Below are 17,618 nucleotides of genomic sequence, written 5' to 3' on the forward strand. Positions count from 1 at the left end.
AAGTAAGAAAGAATTGTTTGAAATACAATTCATAGGATTCTGGTTTAGCTGCCTAAGCAAATTCAACAAACAAAAAAAAAATTTTAAAGTAAAACCCTTCTTTAGGTAGGCAGTGTAAGACACGTTTAAAGGGGGCAGTAATTGCATATTGATCACCATTTAGGCAAGCTGCATGGAGGTGAACTTTGGAATATTCATTGGGCTTGAGTTCAGGCTTTTAGCAATCAATAGCTGTTTGGCCTGACTTTCTTGGGTTGACTTTATTTGAAATATTTATTCTACTAGAGGACAAGTAGTTTATCTTAGTCTTGTCTGGGTTCATCAGGCTGTCGATCACGCCAGGACCAATGCGAACACCAGCCTCTATAAAACTGGGTGCTTGTGGGAAACGGCGGAGAGTCAACGACTCCTCCCTATTCTGCCCAAGTGGGCCTTCTGATGTGGGGAAAAATGTTTAATTAGCTTATTTTTCTTTATTATACAAAACACTTTTGCAATGAACATAGATTCTGAGTATGATTTTCTTTGTTCATTTGTTCTTTCATCAAATATTTATGAGACAGCTAACAGGTGCCAGACATTAAGTCAAGGATGCAGAAACAAAGCACAGCTCATTGCTTCTGAGGAGTTTGGTCCACAGGGGAGACAGACATGCAAAGAATGGGCAGACTGAGAAGAGTGAGGTCCTGCAGTGGAGGTATATACAAAGCAGAGCGTGAATGCAGGGAGAAGGGCTGATGACATCTGAGTCAGGGAGGCCTCACAAAGGAGATGATGCCTGAACCAAGCTGCAGTGGATGTCTTTCCCAGATAGGCAAAGAGGGAGAGGATATTTCAAGCAGAAGGAAAAGCACATGCAAAGAGAGGTGGAAGCATGGGACATTCAGGAAGTGGTGCCTGGGGTACTCCTAGAACATAAAGAGTCAAATGGGCAGCAGTAAAACATGAGGCAGGCTGATTTTGTGCATCAGAAAGATCACAGTTGCCACAGTGTGTAGGACAGTAATGGGGGGGGGAGCAGCAGAAAGAGGGAAACAATAGTAGAGGCGGAAAGACTGGTAAGAAAGGCAAAGGAACAGCAGACTAGGGTGAAAAGGGTTGAGTTCTGATTGAACCTGAGATGCCTGTGGGACACGGCAGTGAAGTCCAGTTTGGACTTCCAGGTCTAAAGTCCAAGAATGAGGTTAGCAATAGAGAAAAATTTGGAAGAACCATTAAATCTATGTGGAGTAATTAATCCATGGTATGAATAAGACTACCCTGGGAGGGTGCAGAAAATATTCACAAAAGAATAGAATAGAATCTTGAAGGAAACTTATTTGAAGGGCAAGTAAAAGAGGTAAAGTCCTCTCCCTCCTTGACCAAAGGAGACCGAGGAATTAAAAAAAAAAAAAATAACAGTGACAAGGCACTCTTTAGAAGATACTATGTGGCCAGGTGCAGTGGCCCACACCTGTAATCCTAACACTTTGGGAGGATCACTTGAGCTCAGGAGTTTGAGGCTGCTGTGAGTTATGATAATGTCACTGCACTCTAGCCCAGGCAACAGAGCAAGACCTGTCTCAAAAAACAAAACAAAACAACACAACTGTGAACCATAAACTAATCCTGGCAAGAAATCTGGCTAATGCTACATGAGATCATTTTGTTTGCTTTACAACATGCATGATAAAGTTCACTTACTTTAGACCCCCCCAAAATGTAAGATCATTTTACAGGATCCAAGATTTCTATGAATTAGACAATGAGATCAATAGGACCACAGCCCATTTCAAGTTACCAACATGATGTCACTAAACGCAGTGATAGAAGAGATGTGCACAATCAGTTCTCATGAGCCGGCCCCAACATGTCACTGCTCACACCACCCCTCCTCCTGCCACAGACTTGGTCATGTGACTTTGCACAGCCAATAAAATGACTGTAACATGTGCACTTTGGAGGAGAAGTTTTAAGATTTACTGCATCATGCAGCCTTTTCCTTCTGCCTTGAGAGGGGCAATGTACCATTAAGCATTGCTCCTTTGGCCCAAGTCCCAAAATAAAGAAGGGTGGAGCAGAGCTTCTAATGGCCAGTGATGGATGTACCACCAGTGAAAAATAAACATTTGTCATTGAAAGTCCTTGAGATTAGGAGGTGTTTTTGCAACAAAACCTGACTGATGACTGACACATGATATAGCGAAGTAGCTTAATATGAAATCAATACACAGAAGTTAATTACATTACTATCCACCAGCAATAAAGAATAAGAAAATGTAGTTTACAAAATATAACATACTGCTGGACTTCCGCTCTGGGCCAAAATGGAGTGACAATGACTGGATTTACACACTCCCTACCACTGAAACAAGTTCAAAAAAAAAAAAATGACAAAATATACAAGACAATGGTTTTCAGACACTTGACATCAGGCAGCACCAGACAGTGATCCGGGTGAGAAAGCAACACATGCAATGAGCCCAGCTGGCTGCCTGGAGAGTTTCCAGGCCTTGGAGCAGGGAGGAGACAACTGGGAGTCTGGAAAGACCAACGTGGCTAGAGTTCACAGGACAGAGGGCCAGGGCAGAGAGCTGCACAGGTATCTGCAGAGGGCCCTTCCGGCTTCGGTACTACGTGTGAGGAAACTAACCACTGCTGCAGAAAGGAAGCACCTGAGAGAAGTAGGGGAAACAACCCCTAGAGCTCACAGACGGCTGGGAATAGTTCGTTTCCTACCAGTTACAGTAGAAAAACCTTAATTCATAGTGCGCCAGGTAGACAGACTACTGAGAGGAGTATTGCTTCAGTACTGAAGCAAAATTAGCCATAAAGACTGGTCTAGTCTTGCCTAACAGAGCTTAAAAGTAAGCTACAAAAGGATCAAGCTATTTCCAGGTAACTTTACAACTTGGAACAAAGCTCCAGAATACTTATGGGTATACAAACAAACAAACAAACAAACTCCAGCATCCAACAAGGTAAAATTCACAATATTTGAATTTTAATAAAAATTTTAATAAAAAATTAGTAGGCATGCAAAGAAGTAGGAAAATATGATCCATAAAGATGAGAAAAAACCATTAGTAAAAATAACATAGATGACAGAATTAGAAGACAAAGACACTAAAATTGTTATTATAACCACAATTGATATGTAAAATGAGGAAGGTAAAGAAAAGCTTCAGCATATTAACTAGAAACATGGAAGATAAAAAAAAAGACCAAATTGAACATCTAACGAAGAAAAATACAACGTCTGATGAAAAATACAGTGGATGAGATTAACCGCAGATTACAACCTGCAGAAGAAAAGGAAGCGTGAACTCGAAGACAATAGAAACTAACAAAATAAAGCACAAAGAAAAAAAAAGACTGAAAAAAATGAACAGATCATCAATGAATTGTGGTTGGATAACATCAAACAGCCTAACATACATGTAATTATATTTTATAATATAGATTTATTACATAATAATTTATAATTATATGCAATTTATAATTATATTATATACATGTAATTATATTCTCTGAAAGGTGGATGGGGACAGGAAAAATATTTGAAATATATCACGACCAAAACTATAAACTATAGACCTAAGAAGCTCAACAAGCCTTAAACACGAGACATGAAGAAAACTATGCTAAAGCACATCATAACGAAACTATTCAAAACCAATGCTAAAGAGAACACTCTAAGAGCAACCATAAAAAAGGGACAAATTACATACAGAGGGGCACATATATGAATGACAGGAGACTTCACGTTGAAAATCAAGAAAGCCAGAAGGCAGCGGAGCAACACAGAATATTGAAAGACAAAAACAAACAAAAAAAACCCTATCAACCCAGAACGCTATAGCTGGTGAAAATATCTTTAAAAAGTGAAGGCAAATACTTTTTCAGATATACACAGGTGACAGAAGTCATCACCAACAGACCAACACTACAAGAGATGTTAAAGGCAGCCGTTCAGGCAGAAGGAAACAGATGGCAGAAATCTGTGTCTACACAAAGGAATGAAGAGCAATGGCACATATGTGGGTGAATATAAAAGTCTTTTTTCTTATTAAAAAAAAAATTCTCTCCTTAAAAGACAAGTATTTAAACAAAAACAACAATATATAACGGAATTTATAACATGTTGAAGTAAAATGTATGACAACAGCAGCACAAAAACCAGGAGGGAGAAAGAAGTTTACTCTTGTAAAGTTCTACACCATAGGGGTGTGCATACATTTCTGGGGTCTCTTCATCTTCCCTGAAGAATACCAGTCCTACTGGATTAGGGCTTCACTCTTATGGCCTCATTTAACCTTCTCAAAGGCCCTATCTCTGCATGAAATCATCTTGGGAGTTAGGGCTTCAACACATGAATTTGGATGGGAGGGAGGTCACAATTTGGTCCATAACAGATGGTAAAAGATACACCATGCTAACATTTATTAAGAGAAAGCTGTAGTGGCTATATTAATATGAAACACAGAACATTACCAGAGATAAAGAAAGTTATTTCACAATGATAAAAGAGTCAATTAAACAAGAAAACATACACTGTTTAAGCACCTAAAAGAACATCAAAATACATGAAGCAAAATTGAAAGAAGTAGAAGGAGAAACAGACATATCCACAATTACAGTCAGAGGTTTCAACATCCCTGTCTGAATAATTGATAGAATAGGCAGACAGAAAATCTGTAAGAATATAGAAGACCTGAACATTATGATCACCAACTGAACCTATTTGACATTTATAAAACACTCCACCCAACGACAGCACAATACACATTCTTTTCAAGTACACAAGGAGTATTTAGCCACATAAGACTATATTCTGAGCCCAAAACAAGTCTTAATAAATTTAAAAAGGTTCACATCAGACTAAGTATGTTCTCTGACCACAATGATATTATAGCAGTAATCAATAACAGAAAGATATTAGAAAATCCCCAAATACTTGGAAACTAAACAACACACTTCTAAATAACTCATTGGTCAAAGAAGAGATCAAAAGACAAATCTGAACTGAATAAAAATGAAAACACAACATATGAAAATGCATGTGACAGAGCTAAAAGGAAACTTAATAGCAATAAACATATATAGGTTGAGTATCCCTTATCTGAAATACTTGGGATCAGAAGTGTTTCAAATTTTGGATTTTGGAATATTTACATTATACTGGTCGAGCATCCTGTAATATGAAAATCTAAAATATTCTAACGTGGCATTTTCTTTGAGTGTCACATGAGCATTCAAAAAGATTCAGATTTTGGAACATTTAGGATTTTCAAATTAGGGATGGCTCCGTCTGTTTTAGAAGATAAAAAATCTCTAAGTGATGATCTTAAATTCCCCTCTTGAGAAATCAGAAAAAGATGAGCAAATCAAATCCCAAGGAATCAGAAGAAAAGAAATAATATAGATTAAAAAATGGGTGCAGCAGCATGCACCTGTAGTCTCAGCTACTTCGGAGGCTGAGGCAGGAGGATGGCTTGAGCCCAGGAGTTCAAGGACAGACTGGGCAACATAGCAAGGATGCCATCTCAAGGAAAAACAAGAAAGAAAAAGAAATAATGAAGACCAGAACAGGAATTACTGAAATAGAAAACAGAACTGTAATCCTAGCACTTTGGGAGGCTGAGGTGGAAGGACTGCTTGAGGCCAGGAGTTCAAGACCAGCCTGAGCAAGAACAATACCCAGTCTCTACAAAAAAATACAAAACTTAGCTGGATGTGGTGGTGTGCACCTTAGTCCCAGCTAGGAGGATGGCTTGAGCCCAGGAATTCAAGGCTGTAGTAAGGTATGATGAGGCCACTATACTCTAGCCCAGGTGACACAGAGTGAAACCTTGTCTTAAGAAAAAAGAAATTCTACAGATATTAAAAGGATGAGGGAACATTCATGAACAACTTGCTGCCAATAAGTTTGCCAATAGAAAAAATGCATAAATTCCTTGAATGACACAAACTACCCAATTTACTCAAATAGAAAAAGAGCACTGGAACAAATAAATTACAATTCATCAAAATTTAAATTTTTTAAAAAGATTGTTATGAAAGTAACAAGGCAAGCCATGGATTGAGAGAAAGTATTTGTACAACATGTTTTTAAATATTGAACTGTTACAATTCAATAAGACAAACAACTCCCCCTGACCCCCAATGGGCAAAAGAACGGACACCACCAAAAAAGATATATGGATGGCAAATTAACACTTGAAAAGACATCCAACAACATTAGTCACAAAGGGAAAACAAATTAAAACTAAAAGAAGATACCCATACCTACCCATTAGTATTGCTAAAACAAAAAAATACTGACTACACCAAGTGTTAGCAAGGATATAGAGCAACCAGAACTCTCATACACTGCTGTGAAATTTTACAACGGTACAACCACCAGTTAAAATGATTTTTATTCAAAAGACAGGCAATAACTAATGCTGCTGGTAAGGATGTGGAGAAGGAACCCTCCTACACTGTTGATGGGAATGTAAATTGGTACAGCCACTGTGAAGAGCAGTATGGAGTTCCTCAAAAAACTAAAAACAGTACTACTGTATGATCCAGCAATCCCACTGCTGGCTACATATCCGAAAGAAAGGAAATCGGTATATTGGAGCAATATCTGTACTTCCATGTTTATTGCATGGCTATTGCATTGGCTATTCACAATAGCCAAGATATAGACTCAACCTAAGTGGCCATCAACAGATAAATGGATAAAGAAAATGTGGTACATACACACAATGGAATACTATTCAGCCATAAAAAAGAATAAAATCCTGTCATTTGCAACAACATGGATGGAACTGAAGGATGTTATCTTAAGTGAAATAAGCCAGGCACAGAAAGACACATTTTGTATGTTCTCACTCATATGTGGGAGATAAAAATTTCAAAAATTGAACTCATAGAGATAGAGAGTAGAATGATGGTTACCAGAGATTGGGAAGGGTAGCAGGAGGAAGGGATAAAGTAGGGATGGTTAATGGGTACAAAAATATAGTTAGAATGAATAAGATCTAGTATTCACTAGCACAATAGGGTAACTACAGTTAATAATAATTTGTTGTATATTTTAAAATAAATAAAAGAGTAGAATTGGAATGTTCCTAACATAAAGAAATGATAAATGCTTGATGTGGTGGATATCCCAGTTACTCTGATTTGATCACTACACATGTATATCTGTACCAAAACATCACATGCACCCCATAAATATATAGAACTATTATGCACCCATAATTGAAAATTTAAAAAATCCTCCAATACGGCAAAACAAAAAAAAAGGTATAATCATTTTGTAAACAGTTTGGCAGTGCCTTAAAAAGTTAACTTGGAAACTCAAAAGTCCATCAACAAGCAAATAAACAAATTGTGATATATATTTATGTATTTTTTTTAGAGACAGGGTCTTGCTCTGTTGCCCAGGTTAGAGTGCAATGGTGTGACCATAGCTCACTGTAACCTCAAGCTCAAGTGATCCTCCCACCTCAGCCTCCCCAAAAACTGGGACTAGAGGTATGCACCATGACATCCAGCTTATTTTTTTATTTTTATTTTTTTGTGGAGATAGGGTCTCACTACACTGCTGAGGCTGATCTTAAACTCCTAGCCTCAAGCAACCCTCCTGTCTTGACCTCCCAAAATGCTGGGATTACAGGTGTGAGCCACTGCACCCAGCTAAACTGTGATATATTCACATAATGGAATGCTACTCAGTAATGAGAAAGAAACACACATGTCGACACACAACATGGATGAATCTCAAAATAATTACAGTGAGTGAAATAGGCCAGACCAAAAAAAAGTACACACTCTATGGTTCCATTTACACAAAATTTAAAAAAATCCAAACTAATATATAATGGATAGAAAGCAAATCAGTGGTTGCCTGGAGACACTGAAGTAGGGGGAGAGGAGTTATAGAATACAAAGGGGTACAAGGAAACATTTGGGTGTGATAAATATGTTCATTGTCATGCTTGTGGTGAGGATATGATAGGTCTATACATATTGTACACTTTAAATGTGTGCAATTTAACTATGCTGGAAAGACGAATAGCTATCAAGTCTGATGGAAGGGCTCAGACAGTTCCTACATCATTTTCTGCCAGATAACCTTGCTTCAGTTAATCTGCCTTCTCTGCCACAGCACTTTCCCATTTATGAAGAGGTAACACCAGCCTGGAGGACTGTTGGAAGGATTGCTTTGTGCTTTTAAAGCTTTTTTTTCCTGGTTCCCACAGAACAGGTGCAAACTACTATTATCTATCTAAGAAAGAACAGTAATATTGAGCTTGGGAAAGAGAATGCTTATTGCTGGACAAACAAGCAAGATCCATGTGTGCAGCTTGGAACACAAACTGTATACAGCCCCATCAGGAAACACCAGTGACTTCTAATAGATTTGCATTATTATTTTGCTTTTGCAATTGAATCCTTAGAGACTGGAGGTTAGAAGAAAAGACTCTAGCTCTTGAAAAACTGTAAAGGACCACAAGTAAAAGTGCAATATAGTTTGGACCTTCCCATGTTCATTAGGAAGAAAACCAATGTAGAACAAGGTACAAAATAAGGGAATAAAAATCCAACGTTCCCTAGACTAACCTATCTACCTATATGCTTTGCCACAAGCTCACAGTCCAGAATTGGGCCTGCAGAGGCTTACTTCGCAAAAAGTATACCATCACCATTTTATTTGTTTTCTTTGTCAGAGACACTTTTCCCTGGTTACGGAAAGCCTCACTGGAAAACCTCAGAGCAAAAAAAAAAAAAAATTGCTGGTTCCTGAAATGGACGTGTGTATCCTTCTCTTTCTTTTTTTTTGCCTTTACAGTTAATAACCAAGATGGGTTCATCGTATTTATGCTATACAACCCAAAGTTGTGTATATATCCCTTGGGATCACAGTGGTCTCTTCTCTTTCTAACTGGAACAGGGTTTTACCACAGAAGTAATAAGCTTCATGTCAACATTTTCAAGGAAACTGACAATGTAATTCTTTTGTCTCCCACTGGCTCTGTTGCTCCTTAAAGAACACTGAACTATTTTGATACAAGGACATACTGTTAAAAAGTGCTTTGTCGTGGCAAGAAGCAAATGATTTGGATTGCATGCTATAATTAAGCCTGATATATTGGAATCTTCTATTTGTAGCAACCGTCTTACCAAAGAGAAACATCTGTGATCAAGAACATGGAAATGGCAAACTCGTCTCCAGCCAGGGACAATGAGGGCATTGTTATAGCTCCGTCCTCATTTTCTGCCAAATTCTAAAATGGCCACCCCTGGCAAATATAATTTCGTCTTATTTCTGTGGATTGGACCCTCTGAATCTGATTACTATGTTAAACTGTGCAATTAATTGTGACTTTGCTGAATTTTATTTTCCCCTCAAACATCCCTGAGCATAAAAATACCACTTGGTTCATGTTCATATCTTAGCTGCCCTGCTGCTCCCCAAAGACCACCCAAACATCCTCTTGTAACCTAACTCTTAGGGCTGCACTGCCTGACACAGAAAGGGCAGTATTTTCTACACTAGGGAGGCTGGTTCTGTCTGTCTTTCAGTGCATACTCTATTGTCTTGGAGGTTCTGAACCTTTTACTCTTCCCTTTTCTCTTTCCTTATCAAAATGCTAACATGACCAAATAAAGTCCTTTTCATTCTCAGGCCCTATACTCTAGGATGGCTACCTGCTGCTTTTTTCATACCATGAGATCCACTTTTAAATACCACCTCAACAATCTTTTCTTCTTTTCCAAGATGTCTTCATTTGTCCTTTGGCAGAAAGGAAACAAACAAACAAACCCCCGCCCTCCACCTTTTTTTCTTATTGATTCTGTCAAGCACTGTGAAATCCAGACACTATGAACACAGGAAAGAAAAAAATGTCACCTGACAACTAAACTAACACCTGGGTGATAGGGTAAACTAGTGGTGAAAGGCCTGTGAGGTAAGGGCTAGGAGGTACTGGTGCTCTAAAAATAGTACCCAGAAACAAAAGCTGAAAGATTACAAATCTGCATTGAAGAACTTCTTTGAAAGTTGAGTAGAAAGGTTACGAGAAATTAATACCTAAACCATAACCCTGAAATCCTTTGGAGGATGATGGAAGAAGAGAGTTGAAAGGCTCAAGTGACTTCAAAGGGGAATTAACCAAAGTGGGGACACTTGTGCTGGCTTCTGCTCTGAAGCCCAGCTTGGGCACAGGCCAAACAGGGCAGTGAGCTCAGGACTAGAGCCGACTCCTAGCTCCCCTGAGCCCTGAAGATCACAACCACCCTACAGCCCGTTTTGTGCTCTTCATGCACTAATAAATTTGGCAGGGGGAAGCAGGACTAAACATGTTCAGGCAAAAGACTGAGTTCTCAGCTATATGGCTTTTTATAAGTCACTGCTCCTTCTTTGGTTCTATCAATGGGATTTTCCAGAAATTCTATTAGACAATGATTCTAAACACCAAAAATGTTCCTCAAACTTTTCCCATTCATTTAGAAAGTATTTACTGAAAACCAAACATGTATCTGTTGCTAGGTACTGGTGATACAAAGAGGAAGACCTGGGCTCTGTTCTCAGAAGTATTACCCACAGTCGGAGACACAGACATGTTTCCCACACAGGGTGGTAAGTGCTCTGTTAGAGGCAAGCAAAGGATGCTAGAACTCAACCCTCAACATTTAGAGGTGGGGGTATAAGGACAGAGTTGAGGGAAGTGACATAGGGGCAAAAGACTGCTCAGAAAAGTTTAAGCCTAAACAACAAGGGTGAGTTACCAAGAAAAAATAACGAAAAGTGTCAAGAGGTCTAAAATAGTTTGGTAAATGTGTGGAAAGGGGAGAATGAGAAGAGATGGCAGTAGGAGAATTAGGCAGAGGCCAGATGCTGAAGGGACTTGAAACCATTTCAAATGTTCATAAACAAAGAAATAAAGCTGTATTTTTCAAAAAGTAAAGGTGATCACAGATAGAAAAGAAATGGGAAGAATAATTTCCAAATCTCCACAGAAGGAAGAAAATATTGAAAGAGTAAAAAAAGATAAGTCAAAAAAATTTTAAAAAGTGATCAAAGAAATCATAAAATAAACAAGATAGGAAAAGGCTAAACATAATGGTCATTATAATAAAAGCAAATATGTTAAATTCATCTACTTAAAGACAAACTCTCAGACTGGACTAATAAAACAGTTATATGCTTTTAGCGAGAGTTACACGTAACACAAAATGACATAAAAAGCTAAGGGGATGTGGGGACATGCACCTGTAGTGCGAGCTACTCAGAGGCTGAAGCAGGAGGATCACTTGAGCTCAGGAGTTTGAGGCTATCGTGTGCTATGATAGTGGCTGTGAATAGCCACTTCACTGCAGCCTGGGCAACACAGCAAGACTCTGTTTCTTTCTTTCTTTCATTCATTCATTCATAAATAAATAAATAAATCTAAAGATAAAATGATAGGAAATGATCAAGAAGAAATAGGGAAAAAAATCCACAATTATGGTAACAGTCTAAACAAATTAGTAAAAAACACAAACACACACAAAAAAGGATAGAGAAGCATTGAATACAGTTACAAAATTGATTTACAATATAATTATAGGACTCTCTACCCTAGAAACACAAATTCTATTCAAATGTCCATGGAATATTATTAAAACTAGTCATGTACAAGGCCAAAAATAAAAAAATTCAGAAAAGTAAATATTTATAACCCATATTTTCTGTTAATATAAAAAGAAAACAAGACTTAACCACTTGGAAATATGTGATAAAACCAAAAAGCAATGTTAAGAGGAAATTTTGAACCTCAAATTTTTAAAAAATAAAAATAATTTTTAAAAATATTAAGCATTTAACTCAGAAATTTGGAAAAAGGATAACACAATATATGGGAAGTAGAAAAAAGGAATTGAAGGTAGGGAAAAAAATACCTGAGAAGGCAAAGAGCATACCAATATACAAAATGCTACACCAAAATATAAATGTTGTAGACCATAAATATATACAATTTTTATTTGTCAACCATACTTTAATAAATATATATTTAAAAATTAAGAGCTAGTTCTCCGACACCAATTGGACATCAGACTGAGGTGGGGGGTGGGGGAGGGGATGGGGGTATGCCTACACAATGAGTGCATTGCGCACCGTTTGGGGAGTGGTAACACTTGAAGGTGCTGACTCGGGAAAGGGGGGGTGGGGAAAAAATATGAAACTATTGTTTTTAACTTGCACTGTTCACTTAATTTATCATGAATATTTCCCATATTATTTCATATCATTGTACAAGAAATAATGTATACATTATGAGGACATACTGTATCTAACAAGATATACTGTTAGACTCTTTGATTCTGTAAAATTAAATTGAAAAAAAAAAAAAAAAAAAAAAAGAGCTAGTTCTCTAAGAAAAGATGCTCTGCAAAAAGATACCCTCCCAAAAAACAAATCCAATCACTTCTAATCAAATCTGCTGAGGAAAAAAGCAGAGAAATTTAAATATAAAACATTAGAAATTATAAAAGGAATAAAAGGATAGAAAATTAAAGGAAATGAAAAAGAATTATAAGACTACAAGGACAATTGCATTAATAAACTTCAAAGTCTGTATAAAATTGACAAATGTCCAGGATAATATAAATTATCAAATTGTCTTAAGAAAAATTAGAACACTGGTAAAAAAATCAAAGACCTAAAAAATGGCGATATACCATGTTTGTGGATTGGAAGACGCACGATTACAAAGATATTCATTCTCACTAAAATGATATATACATTCCCTATAATGACAATCAAAATCCCAAAAGGGTTTTTGCAGAAATTGACAGGCTAATTTTAAATTTCATATGGAAAGATAAAAGAATCAAGAGACTAGAATAATTAAAACGATTTCGAAAAAGATGAACAAAGCCAGAGGACTTATACTACCTGATATGAAGACTTAACTTTTACCTTTATAAAGTCATAATAATGGTGTGGTATTGGCAAAAAAGATAGACGTATAGATCAATGGACCAGAAGAGAAAGCACAGAAATAGAACCACACATATATGATATACTGATTTCTGACAAAAGTATAAAAGTAATCTAATGGAACATGGATAATTTTTGCAATAAATGGTGTCATAACTGGACATCTATATGCAAAAATATGTAAGAAAAATAAATTTCAAAATCTAAGAACCTTGTTTCATATCATATATAAAACTTAAATTTAAATGGATCATAGACCTATAAATGTAAACCTAAAACTGAAAATTTCTAGAAGAAAACCTAAAAGAAACTCTTCGAGATTTTGGGTTAGGCAAACATAGTTTATATATAATAATACCAAAAGCACAAATCATAAAATAAAACACTTACAAATTAGACTTTATTAAAATAAAACTTTTACTTTTTAAAAGATATTGTTAAAAAATGAAAAGGCAAGCCACAGACTAGGGGGTAGATATTCTCAAAACATATTTGTGATATAGACTTATATCTAGAATGAAGAACACTTAAAATTCAGTAAGATAACCCAAATAAAAAATGGACAAAAGGGTTGAACAGAGACTTTAATATACACCCACTTAAACGGCTAAAGTTAAAGTCTGACAATACAAATGTCGACAAGGATATGGAACAATTGGAGTTCTCATACTTTGCTGGTGGGAATCATGGTGATATGATACATAATGATACAATGGTAACTACAGCTTGGTAGTTTCTACAGAAAACATACATTTACAATATGACCCTGCCATTCTTCTCCTTTGTATTTACCAAAGAGAAATGTTTATCCAAAGACTTTTAGCAGATTATAATGGCAACAGATTTGGAAACAACCCAGATGTTCAACAACAGGTGAATAAACTGATAGGCTAGAATGTAGAGACATAATGGAATACTACTAAGCATGAAAAAGAAACACTCATTTGATACATGCAAAATTAATGAATCTCAAAAACAGTCTGTTGAGTGAAATAACCTAGAGGAAAAAAACATGCTGTATGATTCCACTTATAGGAAATTCTAGAATAACCGTGGTTGCCTGGGGTTGGGGTGGATGGGTGGGAACTGACAGCAAAAGGGAACATTTTAGGGTGATAAAAATGATCTATGTATGCATCATACAATATGGCAGCCACATCCAATATTGACTGTCTGAAATGTGGCGAATGCAACTGAGGAAAAAAATTTTAAATATAATTTGAATAAATTTAAGCTTAAATTTAAAACTGATACTTCATTTAGTTATTGGAAAACATTTATGTATGTTAGGACAAATGTGGGTATGTGAATCTGCTTTTTCAACTGTAAATTTTATGAAATCTAAATACAAATCAAGTACTTTGATGAAGATTTAATATCAGAATTGGGATGTAAATATAAAATACACATTGGACTTAGAAGACTTACTATGAAAAAAAGAACATAAAATGGCTCACTAATAACTTTTATATTGATTATATATTGAAATAATTTTTGATATATTGAGTTAAATAAAATACATTATTAAAATTAATTTTGTTTCTTTTAACCTTTCAAATATGGCTACTACAATATATAAAATTACCTATTTTGCTCACATTACATTTCTATTGGACAGTGCTGGTCTATATGTTCACTGTTGTAGCAGAAATAAAGGTGTATGTATCTGTCAAAATTAAAACTGTACACTTAAAATGGGTGCATTTTGTATATAAAGTATGCCTCAATAAAGCTGATAAAAATATTAAATTGGTAATATATATATCCCTGTGTGTGTACATAAATCTCTATTTTGTTTGTGACCTTTCCTTATCAAAAATCAGAAATGAAAAAAATTCACTGAGTCTATACATGTAAAACTAGTAGTTCTTAATAGTTACCATATTAATTTATATTACAGTTATTTAACATCTGCCTCTCTCACTAGCCTTTGAGCATTTCAAAGGCAGGAACCCTGTTTTGTTCATCTCTGTATAAGCCTAGAACTTAACACAGAAAGTTGACATAGTACTTTATCAATGTTTTAGTCACTGCAGAATTATCTCAGATGCTTTATATGGTTTAATTCCCTCAAAATCCCTATACATTTGGCATTATTATCCCCATTTCTCAGATGAAAAAATTGAAGGTCAGAGGTCAGAAAGGTTAAAGTAACTCACCAAAAATCCAGAGCTAGTAAGTGAACAAGACATGTTTCAAACCCACATTTACAAGTCCAAAGCCCATTCCTCCACCCTACACCACACTGCTACCTCTCCAAGTAGGCATTTCATAACTGTTCTATGGATGACTAAATCAAAGTAAAGATCTGTATTTAAGGGCAATGGAACCACAGAAATTTCCCTAACCTTCTAGTGTTACAGCTTCCCAGTTTTGAATGGGCCCTCTGCAGACAGAGCAACCTGGCAGCTCTTACTAGAAGATCAGGAAGGGTGAACACAGTAGGGAAAAAAAATTCCCTTCCACTTAAGCTTTTCATTTGGGAATCTAAAGAAGAAAAATAACACAGAACAAAGAAAATGGGAAAGAGCAAAAAGGAAATACTGAATTTGCTTATATAGCTAATTAATGCAAAAGAATGAAATCTAACAGCAACTTCAGCATTCAAAAATGAAAAAAGTTAGGAAATCCTAGAGAGGTACAGCTTCTAAGTCTTTTGGAGCTGAATCTCAGCATTCCTGTTTGAATAATCCATATTTCTGGTTATTTATTCAGCTCCCCACTGCTATACATTACCACGCCATATGCTACAGGAATACATCACTTCATATTTGCACTCAGCCATCCAAAGACACTGACAGTTCAGACCTTTAAGAAGCTTAGGGAAAAGTCCCTGCAGAATGTAGTGTTAAGGTTAGAAGGCCCAAGAAATCAAATGCATCTTCTTTATATGCTATTTGCTTGAGAGAAGGTGGGTCATTTCGACAAAAGGACAGGCAATTAGAAGGGTGAGGGAGATAAACAAATAAAAGACTCAAGAGAGTAAAGCTAGGAAAAATCAGCTAAACACAAAAGGCCTCTAGGTAATTTCTCAAGGCCTGCTCTGCACTTTAAAAAAGAATTTGTTTTTAAAAGCACTTACTCAAAGGAAGACTTTGGATCAGTCCAAGGTTTGGCATGTACTAGACAAACGAAGAAGTCTACTGTGACCCCAACCCTCTCACAAGCCTTGTAAAGAGAAGACATTTTAGAAATACATACAGTAAGTCCTCACTTAACATCACAGATAGGTTCTTGGAAACTGCAACTTTAAGCAAAATGATTTACAGGTCAGGTCCTCAAATAACATCACCATAATGTTGATGAGGAAAAAAAAATTGATTTTGTTATACATCATTTCGCTTAAAGTCACAGTTTCCAAGAACAAATCAATGATGCTAAGAGAGGACTTACTATACCTGGATAATCCTAAAATCATTTTAAACACAAAAATAGTCACAGTAGAATTTGTTAGAGTAGCAAACCATTGGCAATAACCTCAATGTGAACAACAGAAGAACACTAAGTAAGCTATAGTCCCTTAGAGTCCACTACGCAGTTACTGAAAACTCTCACGCAGATTATGTCACAGAATGGGAAATAGCATGTTAAGTTTAAAAAGAAACAGTATAGAAAATTACACATGTGGCAGGCCTAAAAAGTTGTTAAAAATAAGAAAACAATTACTGAAAAAAGACTAGAAGAAAATATACACTCAAAGACAGGCTGCGTTTGGGTGATAGAGTTGTTTTTCTAACTTGTCGGAGGCAGGTATTCTGTCTTATTATCTATTTCTGTATGAGTCTAGAACTGAACATGCATAGTATCCCATCAAATTCTGTCTTACCTATTTCTGTATAAACCTAGCACTTAACACGCATAGTACCTTATTAATGTTTTAATAGCAGTTTTTCATGTTTATATACTAAATTATATTTAATATATATCAAATTTCTGAAAAAACTTTCCAAAAAAATCTTAGTTTAGCAGCATTTTCAGTGTACTTGAATACAAATTTCAAGATAGCAGACTGGCTCAGTGTCATAATGAATAATTTCATAATGATTAGTCTTCCAACCATGCAAACATGCTCCAGTGTCTGTCAATTTAAAAACTGTCCCTTGGCCCTATACCACACTCTGGTCCCAAACACTTCTCTACTCCTCTCCCTAGACAGATTTCTCAAGAGAGTTATCTATACAAGTTTCCTCCTCTCCTTTTGCTTCCAACTTTGCAACTCTGTGAAATAACTGTGAAAATAACATGATATTCACTTTAAGGAATTAGTGTATAAATAATAATACATACAGGGAAAGTACTATAAACAAAAGTTCTAGAAATGCCTTGCACATTTTCATACTTTGTATGTTAGACACATAGCACATACAAAGTTCATTACTGAATGTATAAATGAAAAATATCAATGATATTCTGTCAATAACAAAAATAATATAGACAAACATATGACATAGATAGGCCTATGTGATACATACAGAAAATTGGGCTAAGTTTAAAAATTAATACAGGATAAGTTTAGAAGTTAATGGCCAGATTTCCCTACAACTGTACATTAAGGGAAGGAGCAAAAAGACATCGCCCTTCAATGGAGTGGTTACATTACCAACTGACACAATAATAGGGCACCGGCAGATCAAAATATACTTTTTATTTGTTTACTCTA

The 17,618-nt window shown here is 36.0% G+C and overlaps 1 protein-coding gene across 1 annotated transcript in view; it reads right to left on the reverse strand.

Moving 5' to 3' along the window:
• The window catches only part of CTNNBL1 (catenin beta like 1), a 164,916-nt gene that overhangs the window by 71,943 nt on the left and 75,355 nt on the right, over window positions 1-17,618 (reverse strand). The gene's annotated exons all lie outside the window — the stretch shown is intronic.

This window comes from Eulemur rufifrons, chromosome 20 (assembly GCF_041146395.1).
Source record: "Eulemur rufifrons isolate Redbay chromosome 20, OSU_ERuf_1, whole genome shotgun sequence".
NCBI classification, from domain to species: domain Eukaryota; kingdom Metazoa; phylum Chordata; class Mammalia; order Primates; family Lemuridae; genus Eulemur; species Eulemur rufifrons.